Here is a 16,380-nt window from a genome sequence, read left to right on the forward strand (position 1 = left end):
AAGTCACCACAGCTCCTCAGGAAGTTCAGGACATCTAACACTTCTAGGATGCCCTGCTTCAGGTCTGAGGAAGGGATGAGCTGCGCCTATGAAAGCATGTGTGTTTCTCTCCATGGCTGTACAGGAATTTGAGACAACTACCTCATCTGTAGTGATGGTTTAGTTCACCAAAACATAGGCATCTGAAGCAGAATTTCATCTTCAAGATGCTTTTCATTGGAATTCTGAGATTTCAGATGTTAAGACTGAATTTTTATGTCCTGAGTTGAAGATCCAGCTTTTTTAGCCTAAAGCCTGCATAGACTAACATACTAAGGAGTAACATTCTAGGGCAGATTCTCAGTGGGGAAGCACAGATATCACTTTCACTGCCATTTTTAAAATCATGGTATGGTATTAAAGCAGTGGATTAGTTACCAAATCTATGAAGGCACATAGTTAATGAAAGAAGTATCGCAGAGATAGTGAACTTCACAGGAAGGGGCAAACTTGACTTTACTCTTAATATTTCATTATGCTTCAGGGAACGTGTTGGAGGATTTGTGTCTTTGCATTCTTGCTGTAAGAGATTAAATGGAAAAAAATATTTCCATTAAAACCAAAATAAAACATGTTTTTAAGTTACATCAGAATCCATCTTGCCCCTAAATCTCTTGGCAGCACTGGAGTTTTAGTATTTCCATGGCTACAACTAAATCCATTTCCTAATTCACACTCCAGGTAACAATCAAGATGCCCTAGCAACTATAATCTCTAAACCTGAAAGACATCAAGTTTGCATTTAGTTAACATGTTTAGGAGAAAGTCTTTGGTAGAAGACTTCAAAACTCCCCTCTGAATCACATGCTCATATAAATATTGGCGAACAGTGTAGATTATGTGCATAATCTCCTTATATAGCTGAATGCCCTTTTGAATTTTGCCAGTCTGCTTCTGCATTGCACTTGTGATCCTCGGCATGACAGTCATATCTGGATTAAATAAAACGGGATAATACATCTCATCCCCAAAGCAAACCTGATCTTTGCTTTCAACATTCTGTTTTGATCTTGCATTTTCGTTTTGCATACATATATATCTTTGTGTGCCTCTGTGTGTATGCTCATTTTAAATCTGCATATATTCCTTCATATAATGTTATTCAAGCTTAGTTCTAACTGCTTTGTTTTTTCAAGTCACGTCATCCTTGCTGGAACCACCCTATCCTATTTGATGGTAATCTTCAAAAACCTAGTGCTTAGATATCAGATGCTTACGTAATTTAGCAGTGAAGAATCATTTGCTAGTTCCTCTGACTTCAGTTGCAACTATTGGTACTATCACATCTGCTTACTTTAGGAGCAGAAGGTGTAATAGTTACCCAAGTTTTCCTAGAATTAAGGAGAGTCAATTGGATAAAAAAAAAAATAAACAGAACACCAGGAAATATGACAGGCCACAAAAGCCAAGGATGTAGGGAGGTACAATGATCCAAAAGAACTTTCAAAACCAATTATTATGAGTTTATTTAAAAGTAAATCACCGTTTAAGAACCATGTGGAATAGAAATAGTTTCAGTTTCATGATTCACTGTGATGAAGAAGTGTAACTTTTTTGTCTTACCCTATGTTTCAAGAAACAATTTCTCAGCCTCATGCCAGAGACAAACAACATAGCAAGATTTCAGGAACATGGAAACTGAATTTAACATCAAAATCCTGGGAAAGACTGTTTGAATTTTATAATCTGTATGTTCCAGACAAATTCATAACTAGCACGGTAAAAACAATATATTGGTATAGGTTTTTTTAATTGAAATGGGTTTTGTTTTTAACTAAAACATATACCCTCCTGGTTGTGGATTACTAACAGGTGTTTTATACCAGTCTCTCTCTATTCCTGCTACAGAGGAATAGCAAAGTAGCAAAACCATCTTTATTCCACTCTATCATTTTAGCCATACCCATAAAGTGCTGTAAGCAATCAGATGAATTCTGATACAAGGGGTCCCAGCCTGAACCAGGTATCTGTTACAGCTTTGCTAATTTCCCAGTGAATGATCAACCAACAGTTGTAGCAGCTGTGATAAGAGGATTCTTGTTTACAACAACATTCCAGATAGCCTGCTTTTGTTTTAATAGCACGTTTTTCATCTTCAGTCTAGGAGTCTGTCATAGAGAGGTACTATAAATTACTGCCACAGCATGCTCCTTACCACCTACAGTCTTTCTGTGGCGATATATGACCCATAAATCTTACTGACATTCTTTTCCATGGCTCTTTTAATGCTCTCCCCTTTCTCTCTCCCTCTTCTCCCCTTCTGTGAACAACTCCAACATGTTTTTTTTTTGTTTTAAAAAAAGGACAAAAAGCATGAAACAAAATGGAATCAGATTTTGTGGGGAAACCTGGTTGTGAACACACTAAATTAATCAGCTCCAGATAAAGAGACCTGCTTCTTTACGCACTTTGCGGCCTAGGAATTGCTGAAGGCTTTGGCATGGAAAATAAGCTCATTTTAGCATAACATCAGTAATAGATTTGGTACTAGCATTTCAGTAATCCAGTTCATTACAGATTTCTTTCCAGATATCACTCAGTGTTCTGGGTAAACGGTTGCCACATGTTCCGCAAAAAAAGGAATTACATTAACTTTTTGGGATAACTTCATGTCATTGAAGTAAACTTGGTTGGTGGCCTCTAGAGATCCATTATCAGTTTCAAGCACACTAACTCACAAAGAGATAATACATACACACAAAAGACTGTAAGAATTAATTTCATTGCATTTAGAATGGATAGATTCTTTCCAAACTATTAGCAAGAAATTGCTTAAATGATCTATATAATAATTTCTCCCCAAATCTTCCCATTGGCTCATTGGACAATTTGACAATATCACAGATAGATGCTTCTATTATTTCTTATTTCATTATTTATTTTGCTTTTTGTTCTGTTACATTTATTCTATTTAGAGAGTAACACCTCTGCCAACTGCAGTTTAATTGGTATCTAAGTCCTGGCCTGCATTTACATTTTACTAGAATAATAATGTTGGTAAGGATTTTTTTAATAAAAGAATTATGCTGCTATGAACACTTTTGTGGATGCAATTAGGTTAGTATAAAAGTGATTTATACTGATTTAGTTCTTCCCCTACTCTATGGTAATAGCTATCTAATTATAAAGTATGTTTATACTGACACAATTGTATCCACAATCCTGGTACGCTTTTTCATTCTTCATTTGTCTTAATGTAAATTCTGTCAAAGGAAAATGACACATGCACATACATACACCCACAAGCAAGATCATCAAAGTCCTGAAAATCTATTTGGTCAAATTCATCAGAAGATAATTCTGTCTCTGGGGCTTTAATCTCTAAAGAGCAAGATCAGTTTGCGGTGATCGTAACTGCTTGATTTGCATTGCAGCAGCCATAAAAGACTCCCACAGTGCATAAAAAAACACCATTTGGGGAACTTCCTTGAAGAAAATTGGATCAATAGCACTGTAAGGAGCTAAATTGCTGTTACTGAAAATGTATACTAGATTAACTTAACCCTTTAAACTCTGCATACAGCAGATGTAATAAAACTCCTAAATCAACCTGTACTGATGAAAGAATCAAGAGTATCTGCCACACAATCCTGTGATCTCCTATGGAATAAACAAAGCTCTGAACAGACGGCATACAGTGAACTGATAGTGTTTCTCTCTTTTTTAAAAATATGCTCCTCAGTAGGCACCACCTGGAATATAGTGCTCTGTTCTGCACCTCCCAGTGCTTAAAGGCCAGACTACACGGAGGGAGGTAATCCAGGAGCATTTGGAGGTGTTATAAGGGAAAACAGAGCTTAGAAAAGGGGTGACCCAGTTAGGGGGCAGGACTGTGGACACTTAAAAAGTCACCACGGTTGTTGCCAGTTCGCAACAAGCCATAGTGATGGTGGCAAGGACTGTCTTCCCCCAAAACCTGTGCTGGGCGAAGAAGCGGGGTAGGGCAGGCCCTGCAGGCCTGTTACTGGCTTTACCTGGAGCAGCCAGCAGCTGGCCCTGGGCAAGGCTGCAGGGAGAAGGCTCGCTGACAGAAACCTGCTTGGCTTGAGGTGCTTATGGAGACCTGGGCTTGCTGCGGTGGCAAACGTGAGGTGAAGCAAGCAGCATGGGAGAGGTTTACTAAATATATGGCTTGCTTAGCTCTCATTCTGCCGAGGGCAAAAGGTGCTCCTCCTGGGCTCTGGCTGAGCTGCTTTTAAACCGTGTTGTGTGGTGGGACTCTTCAGGAGCAGGGAGAGTTCTGTGTGGGGTTAGGGACCTTGTGGGTCTAGGGACCTTAGGGGATTTGTGGGTCCTGCCCCGCAGCCCTGCCTGCGGCGCAGAGTGCAGTGGTGACCTGTGTGAGCTCTGGTAAAACCCCTGCAAGCCCTCAGGGTAGAAGAGCAAAGCCAGCCTTGCAAAGGAAGAGCAAATAACAAAGTTAAAAAGCAAGCAAACTGCCTAAATCAGCCTGTTCTTTACAATGTGGGGTGGGCAGGGAGCCTTGCTGCAGGTGCAGGCCCAGCTGGGCACCTGCCCCAGGTGCTGCTGCCAGCACAGGGGCCATTAACAGAAGGTTCTGGAAAGGACAGGGAGCAAGGAGTGTGCTGGGCTGTGGTGCTGAGCAGAGGTAAGCAGCCTTTGTTTTTGTTTTTTTTAATGGTATTTAATGTGTATCTTTTAAATCGAATCATCGAATCTGCTGCCTTCTAATGGGGGGGGGGGGCGGGCTTCTTGTGTTGAGAAGTGGTTTTTTTTGTCCGTGGCTTGTAGGAGTGTGCAGCTGGGAGGTTTCTGAGACGTTAAACACAGCTTTTTTTCTTGGTGATTTTCAAATCCAAGCCTGTGTTTGTGAAGAAGAGAAACTTTGTATTGAGAATTCTGTGCATTTCAAGCAGTGTGCAAAGGTGGAAGTAGAGAAAAAAACAAAACAAATAAAAACAAAAAAACAGAAGGTCTATTGCGCAGGCTGGTGAAAGTGTTCTTGAGTCTTGCTCGGTAATTTGAAAAGTTAAGTGGATTGCAAGCAGAGCAGTCAGAGCAATTAGCTGAGCTAATGTGACCACGATAAATGTAAAAAGTAGTCAATGCTAGTGAAAGAAATTGGCTGTTGTTAACGTCCAAAAAATAAATAAAAAAGGGCCATTATGGAAAGGTCAATTCAGGGGAATAATATTCGAGTAGATGCTAAAAGAAACAATTGCACTAATTGATGCTTAATTTTATGAATGCTTCAAAAGCCATGAGTGAGGTGGGAATTAGGCAGCAAAAGGAAAGCTCAAAAACTTTGAATTGAAGGCATCTGAAATGCTTCTGGACCGGGCTGGGTGAGCAGTTGGATGCAGCGCTGTGGCATGTGAGGTTCGCTGGTTTTGAAGCGTTATGCTTCTGTGTGGAGGAGGAACATGGCAGGCACAAAAAGCCTTCCTTAAAGAAAGCATAAAGTGTCCAGCCCATGGAATAACATTGCCCACAGGCTCCCCGTGTGTATGTTTTATGGAGATCCTTTCCCTTATGCTAACCATCTGTTAAGTCAGCCACAATACAACGGTCGAATTCTTTAGCTTGCTGCCGTACCCCCCAAATACAGCCTTTTTTCTTGCAGGTGTGAGTTTGGTTGGATGTTGCTTCTGTAGAAGGTGTCAGTTACCAGTGTGGTTTATTTTTTTGGGTGTCTTTTTTAATAACTTGTTCTGGATGTGGTCAGTGCCAATCAGTTAAATTGGATCCCAACTGACCTATGTGGTCAGTTAATTTTATTTGTTTTGATCAGATTAAGTTCCTTAGTACCATTCAAGATTCAAGCATTTCTCCAGTCATGACTTTTAATAAAGATTAAGCATAAGCAGTCTTTTGGGTCTCTGTATAAAATGTTTTATAGTAACACCAAATTGCAAGGGTATTTAAGTGTTAAGAATGAAGAAGGTGAGTTACGTAGATGAAGTGCTATGGTAACTTTTCATGTCCAAGAATAAAGATTAAAATAAAGGGATTCTAGAAAAAGTTACTTGAATTGCCCTTAAGCCATACAGCATGATCTAATTCTGAGATCATAAAAGGAAAATCCTCCTTGAGGCATGCCCACAGTAGAGAAGTGAGAGAGAAGGAATCCTACTGCCTGCTGCTGGTAGGCAAGTGGCTGAGGATGGAGCAGAGCCACAGCTGATCTTCCTGGTCCCCCCTCCTGTGCCAGGGGTTGTGAAGGGATGGACAGACAGCCCAAGGTCTTCCCATTGCCTCTCATCCCTTTCCGCTGATATGCTGGTTCGTTCCCCGTGCAGTCCCTGTTAGGCCGTATATTTACTGGGAGGAAAATCTGCCAGGATCTGGCTGATGCTGAATTGCAAGAACACAAGAAGGAAGCTAAGGCTTTTCCGAGATGCCAATGGGACAGCAAATCAATATCCTTGTTCAAAGAGCAGAATGAGCGGAGTTTAGAGTGAAACTAATGGGAGGGCCAGGAAAGAAAAGCCTCAACTGCTGTTGCCATGACAAATAATGACAAAAAATGACTGAAGCGTTTTAAAGGTAATGTTGCAATAGAAGATAACCTGTGAGTTGCTTGTTTATAATTGGGCTGGGCTCTGTCAGCACTTGTTAAGGCTGAGAGCAAGCGCTCTGCAGGATGCGCAAACAGTGCGTGCACAGGGTGATGCACAGAGGGGGAGATAAAGCTGTTGTGAAAAGGCGCTGAATTTAATTCTCCTGGAAGCAATTTTTTTAATTCGTGCTGGGAGGAGTGCAGGTAGGCAGCCTCACCTAATGCCCAAAGACAATTGATAATTGGGAGTCCTAAGCTGTTTTGGAGAGGGGAATATAACACAGCAGACCAGATAACGAGAAGTTGGACTGTCTTTCTGTTCCTTCATTTGTTGTTTTTGTAGTGTATTGTTCTGGGAAGTTGCTTTGCTTTTTTGTCACCTTTTAGATGAATAACATCTATAAAATAGGAGTAGTGGTGTTTTGAAATGTGTGAGGGAGTGGAAGTTGAGGGGGAAGAAGAGAGAAGAGAAATGGTTGTTGATGTTTGGTCTTTCCCCACTGGGTGAAGGTTGAGGGGTGAGGCATTGCTTGCCGCTTCAGTAATGATAATGAGTCGGATGAAAATGTGCACTTTAGTATTACAGAAGTGCTGCAACAAGTATAACCAGCAGGACTGCAGACCTATCACTTTACGTTTCCAAAGATGATTTATGTGTGTATGAATGAGTTTTCTTTTTCTCCCATTCATCAGAATGAATTTTAGATGTAGTCAACGTGGAGCCTTTCTCTTAACTTCTGATCCATACCCAAACTCAAATTTTAACTTTGTGGCACTGTGAGGCTGCAGACCTTTTAAGTTTTGTTTTGTTTTCTCTCTGAGAAGCGTTTTGAGATGGATTACTTATGGCTTCTTCAAACAATACTTACACAACGGTAGTTAGCTGCCTATTTATTTACTTAGTCCGTTTCCCCACCCAGAAATACATTTCTCCTGTTTTCCTTTCCCTCCCACTCCACCACCTACAAGAATCGACAGCTTTTAAATAGTTCTTCAAAAAGTTAAGTTCCTGTGCACCACTGTGTGGATGAGCAATCTCTGTATGCTGCAACTTGAGTTTGAGGAGGATGCAGAAAGAAACCAGTTGTGGGGCTGTGGTGGTTTTATTTGTTTTAAGTCACACCTGGTTGCATTCTACTTGGTGGCAATTTATCTACACAATATTAAATGGCAGCAGCATGGTAGATTTTTATTATTATTGTTTGTGAATGTACGAGTAACTACCAGAACTGAAATGTAAAATAACATCTAACAGATATGAAGAAAAGCTAAGGGTGGCCAAGTGTGCATGGAAAACTAAAGGCATCCAAGGCTAGTATTTTGGGAGCTACAGGCTTAAAATTTATATATACGTATACTGTTTAAAAAAAAAAAATCCTTATTTATTGGTATTCTGTTACCATATGCTGTACCTTCCTTGTGTTTTGGGACCGCTCATTTGCTAACCCCATGGTGCTGATAGCAGGTGTCAGTACAGCTAAATCTTGTAATCCAGGGAGTACAAAGATTGTCAGCAGAGACTGACCCAAACCAAATCCCTGTTTGTGAGATCACAGACAAGATACCAGTCTAAAGTCAGAATTTGCCATTGATGCTTACTATGGTGGAAGCCAACTGAGACCTTAGGAAAGTTCAAATCCTATATGGAGCGCTGTCTGGGTGTTGTTTGAATAGTTGTCCTATTGAGATTTTCTGCAATAAGCCAGGCCAAATTTACACACACAATTTCCAACAAGGGTTTTGATTCGCTTTCTCAGGGCTTTGGAATGAAATTGCTTTGGCCACAATAGCTTTATTAAATTCCCTCTGCTAGGTACCTTTGTAAACTGCCTCTCATAGGACAGTGTTATGAGAATAGAAAACAAGTCATCTGTCTGCACTGGGATGGGGTGGGCTGTTTGTAATTTTAAAATAGTCAGTACTTTCTTCCGTGTGATAAAGGCTTTAATGGCAAATTTATTGCTGTATTCAAAATAAAATGTGTGCGCTTTGGGAATTTTTCCCTTCTTCAGTCATTCCAAATAGATTGTATTTTTTTTTTTTTTTTTAAAAAGACTGTAGGCACCTCATGTTAACAGGCTGGGTTTTAGGCACTGCACAAATACTGGTAGCTAATAGTTTCTTTTGCAGGTTTGAAGACTATGCTGTGTTCTTTGAGAAACAGGCTGAATGAGCTAGTACCATTTTCAATGCAAAAATAATCCTGTAATATAGGAAGTGCATAGTGGTTAATACTCGTACTGCTCCCGTTGGCCTGTAATGACCACAGACCGTCAGAATGAAATAATTCCAACGGGGAGTGACTTTACAGCAATAATAGTATATGTGAAGGCATCAAACATTCATGACCATACCTGAGGCTTTCTAGTCCATAAACCTTCTTTGAACTCAAGTAATAGAGTTATCAAAAAGACAGAGCAACTGTTCGTCATAAATGTGCTATATTCACAGGCTTTGCTGGAATGCTGTAGTATATGGGGTACATCGGTGTAATTTGGTCTAGTGTATAACAGATTAGCCAATACCCAACTCCTGTGGTGGTTTTTTTTTTTCCCTTTTTCTCTTGCTGTTTAACCCTAGCTGGCAACTAAACACCACACAGCTGCTTACCTACCCCTAAGCAGGATGGGGAAGAGAATCAGAAGGGTTAAAGTGAGAAAACTCATGCGTTTGGATGAAGTCAGTTTAATAGGTAAAGCAAAGCTGTGCACACAAGCAAAGCAAAATAAAGAATTCATTTGCTGCTTTCCATTGGCAGGCAGATATTTAGCAGTTCATAGGATAGCAGGGCTCCATCGCATGTAACAGTTACTTGAGAAGGCAAATGCCATAACTCAGATGTATTTTCCCTCCCAACCCCCTTCCTTATCCATTTGCTCAGCTTCTGTTGCCGAGCGTGACGTCCTGTGGTGTGGAAGGTCCCTTTGGGCTGCTGGGGCCAGCTGTGTGCCCTCCCGGCTCCTCGTGCACCCCGGCCCACCCGCTGGCAGGGCGGTGTGAGGAACGGAAAGGCCTTGACCCTGTGCGAGCCCTGCTCAGCAGCAACTAAAACATGGGTGTGATTCCAACACTGTTTTCATCACAAATCCAAAACATAGCACCATGCCAGCTACCGTGAAGAAAATTAACTGTATCCCAACTAAAACCAGCACACTCCCTTCTGAGGGTAAGCATTTTATGTGATTCTGATTTGTAATCCTTCTAGGGTATATAGACCATGTGGAACTTTGTAATGTCATTTCTATTTTAATTGAAAGCTAAAAAATGCATGTTCTTGTCTTCTCTTTTATTTCCAGAATCTTTCACAGGATGCTTTCTTATACCAAGATTGACAAAATCTTAAATATACCAATGTGGTAGTTGTCTTCCAAATACTGTTTGGACTGGATCTGTTAGTCGACTGACTTAATATATTACATGATTTAAATGGAATGTTACGTTACGTGAAGCTTCCTACAAACCAATTATACAGCCTCATACGCCAGTCGATGAAAATTGTGTTCTCGTAATCCATGTCCTGCTGAACCTTCTGAATGTGGAGAGGAACTTAGTGTGCCATAGGCCAATGTAAAATATCCTGTACAACAGTGAAATCGATGCACTGGGCTTCACTCCCCCTTGTAAGTGGCTATTAGAGAGGTCAGGAAATACATACAGATGGTGCTATTTATAAAAATAGTTTTAATAGAGTCCTATAATGTGAGCTTTTACTTCAAGTTTTGCCAGTAAAAAGCCCAATGAAGTCAGTGAAATGCGTGCTGTTACTGACTCGAACAGATTTTCAGATTGTGCCTTCAGGAGAGAGATGACAGACTGTGCTACAAATTGTTCTCATACAACAAGGCATTTTAGCAGTACTCTAGGCAGCCTTGAACAAGCTTTATCAGAGGGAAAAAAAAGGTCAAATTATAACACATTGTGTAGTTTTGACGCTGTGATTTTTTTATTACATTTTGAAAGAACTTGGGATCCCCTACTGAAATCGTTGTTTAATTGTGTCTCCTATCTTTGTAGAAAAGGGTCAGAAATTGACTTTAAAAGGATTCAGATCTTTTCTGTAGGAAAATACATTTTCTAAAGTCAGAGGGGTCTTTGCAAGAAGCAGGAGTACCTGGCTATCAGTTCTTACCGTTGTTTCTGTGTTGTATGATACTACTGGAATGGAATTTAAATTTCAAATTTCAAATAAAAGTATTACTGTTCAGAAGTATTTAAAAAAGCAGCAACAGCAAAAGCCTGAAACTAGATAAATTTCATTTTTTTTTCTATTTTGTCACTTTAAAACAGGGAGAATAAAAGAACATCCCCAAGTTCAGTCCATGTTGATTATTGAATTTCAAATTCAAAGCCACTTTTTGTAACTCAGTAATAAACTTCCAAAAATGTGATGGTGGTGTGGAAATTGCTCATGCAGACAGGCTCAGGTAAAGCTGTTAGCAATTGTCACTACAACACCTGCAGTGCAAGTGGCCGGCTGATGAAAACAGTGGAGTGCTCGTCTTGTGTCCCTGTTGGGGAATAACAAATGTGGAGGGGATCCAGCTCTAAGTGAACCCGGCACCCATGAGCTCTGCAGCACTTGCAGTCAGATTGTCTATGTAATTAGCTGTCTCAATCCTTTTTTGAAAACCCAGCCACTTCTATTAGGTACTGAAGTGAGAGCTCAACTGTTTATCAGATACAGTGCTCCCTGCAATTGCTCATCCCTTTTGGGGATGAGACTTCCGATCAGGCGTGTTACCACACCTAGGGGAGCGTGGGGGTTCCTAGTCACTGGCTTCAGTGAATGAAAGCTGCAGTTCCTTAATTAGGCCGCTTTAGGGGCTATTAATATCAGACTACCTCTAGCTGTGAATGCTTTTTAGAGGTATAAGTTAAAGGGCTTTACCAGCAGAATCAGTGTCAAACCTCTACCGTTTAGAGTAAGTGTTAAATTTAATGACCCGTTCTGTGGCTCTGTCCTGTCCTTTAACCACAGCGTGACATCCGCACGCAGGGCTGACCGATCCGAAAGTTCATGCTCTGAAGCTGGATGGGAGCTGCAGCTGCTTTATGTAAGTGGCCTTGACAAGCCGTTTTCAAGGCCAGTGGTGCTTTTTATGATTTGGCGTTGTTCTGGGCAGGGTATTTCTCTCGGGCAGGTTTCCACGTCCTAATATATCCTGAGCAGGAAGCGCCTCTGAGCTGTGCTACTCCAAGGAACTCAGTGTTTCTATCCTATGGCTACGTCTGTCCTGGGTTAATGGTTGCTTTAGCCTGCCCTCAAGATTGCACTCAATCAAGGTTTGTATTCTAGAGCAGACAGCAGTTTGAGCGTGCTGTCCAGAAGGATAATTCAGGATGTATGCAGACTTGTGGGATGACCATGAATACAGCGCGTGGATGGGGTACAGACCATGCAGTGTTTGTTATCCCCGTTACTCAACAGTGCAGGCATAATGTGCAGCTCTGTCAGTCAACAGAAAAATGCTCCAGAGTCTTCCCCTGCCCAAGTTCAGGCGCTGACATTGCTAGCTGGCCTAAAGAAAGGGAAAGGATAACCTCAGGATTCTGGAGTTTCAGACGTGATCAGTGAGGAAGTGGGAAATTTCTTTCATTTTTTCCTTTTTCAGTTCTTGAAGTACACTTGAAAGAAAGCAAACCTAGATTCTGGCACTGGGCTGTAGACTACTTACTCATTGTGCTTAGGACAGTCATCAGTTGGCTGAGAAATAATCTACCAGAATAACAGTTGTCTTCTAGTGTGAGAATCCCGGAAATCTGCAAAGATCCACGAGGCCGGAGTCTTTTTAGTGTTAGCATTTCTGAGTCAGGCTCAAGGCCTGGGAAAAATCATAATGACTTTGTTTCCAGACATCTTCAGTGCTAGAAAAGAAACCAAATTATTCATTAATACTAATAACTTCTGTTATAAGTCGAGAGGGACAGCAGCGGATTTTGATGTAGCTGATACCAAGCGCTAGATGATCTGATGTGACTGATGATCCTGGCTCTGTACTGTCTGCATGTATGTATGTTTCCTACTGGGGACATCTAGGTGGCACTTTAATAATAGTAATCTTAATATACTCCTTGGAAGTGCACTGTAGCAATTTTAAGGGCATTAAAAATGTCCTGATGTTACAAACAAAAAAAACCCACCTATTTGTGTGCTTTGTATCCAGTTAGATTTGAGGGAATCCCCTTGATATTGTGAAATGCAGAATGTGTCTGGGACTTAGCTGCATTCAGAGTCTGTCTCTGAGATCTTTGCATCCACAGTGCATTATGCTTTTCACATCTTAAGAGTGAAATGTGGTTTGAAAGCACTTTGATTAATAGGTCCTGCTCAAAGCCTTGTCTCTGGGCTAGAGAACCGGGCGCCTTGCTGTTTCCATGTCATTTGCAGAGCAGTCTCTTGTTGTGTGTGTGTACTCGTACACGTCAGCGTGGTGCTGCCTGTGGATTGCATTAAATACTTCACCCTACGCCTGTCTAAACTTCTAAGCATTACAGTTGTAGACTGTGCATGTAAATAATTTATGAAAAACATTGTATGGATTTTAAGTCTTACCCTTTTAGCATCTGCCTTTTCATCTCTGAATGTTACTTGTGTATTACACGGCTGTGATAAATTGGCTATTTAGTGAATTGGTTATGGTGGATTTTCAGGAGAAAGCTGAAGTAGCTGTTACTCACGTAAATATGCAAAACTTTGCTGGTAACAAACTAGAAAAAAAGGCTAATTAGTATAATTACTGTCATTATGATTCTAATTTAACTGCATAGACTTGCACTGCAGCAACATCAGAGCTGTCACATTTGCAAACTGCATAATTATATGTATTAAGTTCTGTCTCTGTTGCATCCAATATATAAAATGTGCTGTTACCTTAAATTGCTCCAAAAAAGAAGTCAAAATGTCATTAAAGGTCTAGCTTGATTTTTCTTGATTTTTTTTTCTGATTACCAGTGAAAGGTGAAACAAAAAGCTTTTCTAAATAAACGTTTTATGAATTCTATCGAATTTTTTAAATAGGTGGTGAGTTGAAAATAACAAATCTGAGTGTACAAGAATGTATTTATACATTCATGCCTATGTTTCTAAGTCCTAAATCCTACTGCCACGTACTTACTGGTAGCACAGATCGTCACTTGAGTGTCAGAAGTCCTATCCCACCAGAAGTTTCGTAATAAGTGTCTTTCAATCTATCTGTTAGGGAGCAACTTTCTCTAATCAGGACAGCGTGAGTACTGTCTGGCTGATGTCGCGTGGCATTCTTCTGGGGAGGTCATATAGAATAATGTCAACTGTGAAATCTTAAGTGGCTGTAAATGTGTTGCGTATTAAATTAAACATTCAGTAAGATATCTTAGAGACTCCTCAATTACTTAGTTCGTATCTGAAACTAACCTGAAGGGAGAGGTGGGTGTTGTCAGTGCTTTGGAAGATAGGATACAACTTGAAATAATTTTGATTCATTGGGAAAATGTCCCTGTATCAAAAGGATGACATTTAATGAAGACAAGAAAGGAGGAAGCAAATGTAAAGATATGTAATATGGAATAATTAGTGAGGAGGTAGAGGATGTGGTGTTACGAACTGAGTCAAAATGGGATTCAGCTGCAGAAAAGGCAAACAACATTTTTGGATATTGGACCCATATTGCATGTGGAACACAGGAGGTAATTATTCCACTCTGCTTAGCGTTGGCGAGACCTCCCCTGGGGGAACGGTACATGCCTCGGGTGCTGTTGTGTGGAGAAGATAGTTCGATGGGGTGGAAAGAATCCAGCGATAAGCAACAAAGAAAGTAAAAGCTCCCAGGGAAAAAATGACTTGCAGGAAAGGTTGAAATTACTGGGTTGATTTATTGTAGTGGGGAAGAATAAGCAAGGACCTGAGAACAGCCTTCAGCTGTGGGCAAAAAAGCACCAGGCTTGGGAGGTTTTCATGTTTATCAAGGGACAGGCTGGAGCTTGCACCAGTGCAGATCTTTGGGTAGATGCTGGTGGACAGATGCTGGTGCTGGTTCCATGGGGAGTGGAATGTGCCCCATCTTACTGAGAGGAGTCGTGATCTTTCCCTCCACTGTAAAATTTTAACATAAACACTCATGTATCTGCCAAGTCTGGCTTAGGTAGCGCGTGTGTGATCCTGCCTCAAGAAAAGGTATCTTGAGGTGCCTTCCAGGGCTCTTTCTGTGACCTTTTATTTTAAAAACATATATATATATATATATATTTAAGAGTAGCAGCCTTGTAGAACTACTGCAGAGATCTGAGTTCAAATTCCTTGGTTCCTTCCCTGCAGATACTGAAAACACTGCAGCATAAATCCTGCGTTGCACAGCTCTGCATCTGTGCTGGTGGTTCTTAACCTTTGCAGACCTCGTGTGCTGCAAGTGGCAGAAGCACTCCCTTGTTCCCACTAATAAAAACCCTGGAGGCATTTTTTTATTTCCAGTCCTTCAGATAAACTCCCTTCAAACACCAAGTGACAGATGTTGTTCGTGTTGACTCCAGCGTTCTGGAAAAGCACTCAAATGTTATTGTAACTGAGATAACATGGAGAAGAATGAAGTCCATTCCTGTTCTGCTTCCACTTAACCGTAACAGCATTCCAGGTGGCATCCATCACCCTTAGAAAAGATGGACCTTGCACAGGCATGACGAGGGGCTTCGTGTGCCTTGTAGGAGGCTTTAAGGACTGAAGCCAGACTCATTGGCAAGGCAATACACAGCCAATACGAATTGGGAGCCTTTACAAGAGTATGTAAAGCCTAGCGTGTAAGTGCATGTTTAGAATCAAGTGTGGGCCTAAGCATTTTCCTGAAGGAAGGTGAAAGAAAAAGTGCTGTGCCGGGATGATGACTCAGGTCTTTTTGCCAGCACAAAAGAAGATAAAATGAGGCTTTAAAAGTAAGCATGGAAAGGTAGAGCTTAGGAAATGCACCCAAACTTTAGATTCCTAATGGCTGATTTAAGTAATTGTGGTATTTTGTGTTTTAAGGGCTGTCAGATCCTGGATGGGATTATACGTAACTGTTGAGGTGTAATGGCTCCATTAGGTGATAATTTAAGGATCATGAATTACATCTGGTGTTCTAGTGGATATGGCAATCCTAAGTCTGTCCCATACACACACACTCCATTTAAAAACAAATGTGTTAAAATGCTAATGCAAATTGGACCTAAATTCACCTGTTCGATTAGTTTGGGTGAGATCTGTGACCTGAACTTCCCAGATAGGTTTGGCTGACTGAGTTGCAGTATTGAGCAAAAAAATATATATTTTGGCATTAGCAGGGATGCAAGTTTGGGCAGCCCAATTAATAACAATGTTTGTTTATTCCCTATGAGGTTTTTGCTCTTTTTGGATAAGAGATTGATAGTTTGATTTCATAAAGGTTTCCTCATCTAACCAAATTAGCCACTGAAGACCTAAATCTTTTGTGAACTGAGCTGCACTGTGGGTTTAATTTCTAGCATGCAGATAGTGCAGGTGCCACATTGTGCTGGGACTATGCTGGATTAGAGTTGTGTGTTGATTTTCTGACCAATGTGGTCAGTTTTTAGTTTTTTTTTGTTTTTTAAGTAATATATCATTACAGTCCTTTTCAAAAACAGTGTTGTGTTTGTTGTTCCTTCATCATATGTGATGAGGAACCATTGTGTAACACTTTGTCCAGCAGTGATGCAAGTTAAATATATGTTACACAGCAGGTGACCTCATGGATGTTTTCATGTATGAATTTCCATGCAAGAGTGAGCTCTGGAATTGCCTGAAACTGGATGAAAAGTCCAAAAGAGCTCAAGGGATGCCACAAAGAATTATGGAG

The 16,380-nt window shown here is 40.7% G+C and overlaps 1 long non-coding RNA gene across 1 annotated transcript in view; it reads left to right on the plus strand.

Moving 5' to 3' along the window:
- The first annotated feature begins 4,180 nt into the window (after window positions 1–4,180).
- Window positions 4,181–16,380, plus strand: part of LOC106044408 (uncharacterized) — a 96,839-nt gene continuing 84,639 nt past the window's right edge. Inside the window, exon 1 of the long non-coding RNA XR_001212258.3 lies at window positions 4,181–4,648. This is a non-coding gene — a long non-coding RNA (uncharacterized lncRNA). The remainder of the gene's footprint in view (window positions 4,649–16,380) is intronic.

Source organism: Anser cygnoides, chromosome 26 (assembly GCF_040182565.1).
Source record: "Anser cygnoides isolate HZ-2024a breed goose chromosome 26, Taihu_goose_T2T_genome, whole genome shotgun sequence".
NCBI classification, from domain to species: domain Eukaryota; kingdom Metazoa; phylum Chordata; class Aves; order Anseriformes; family Anatidae; genus Anser; species Anser cygnoides.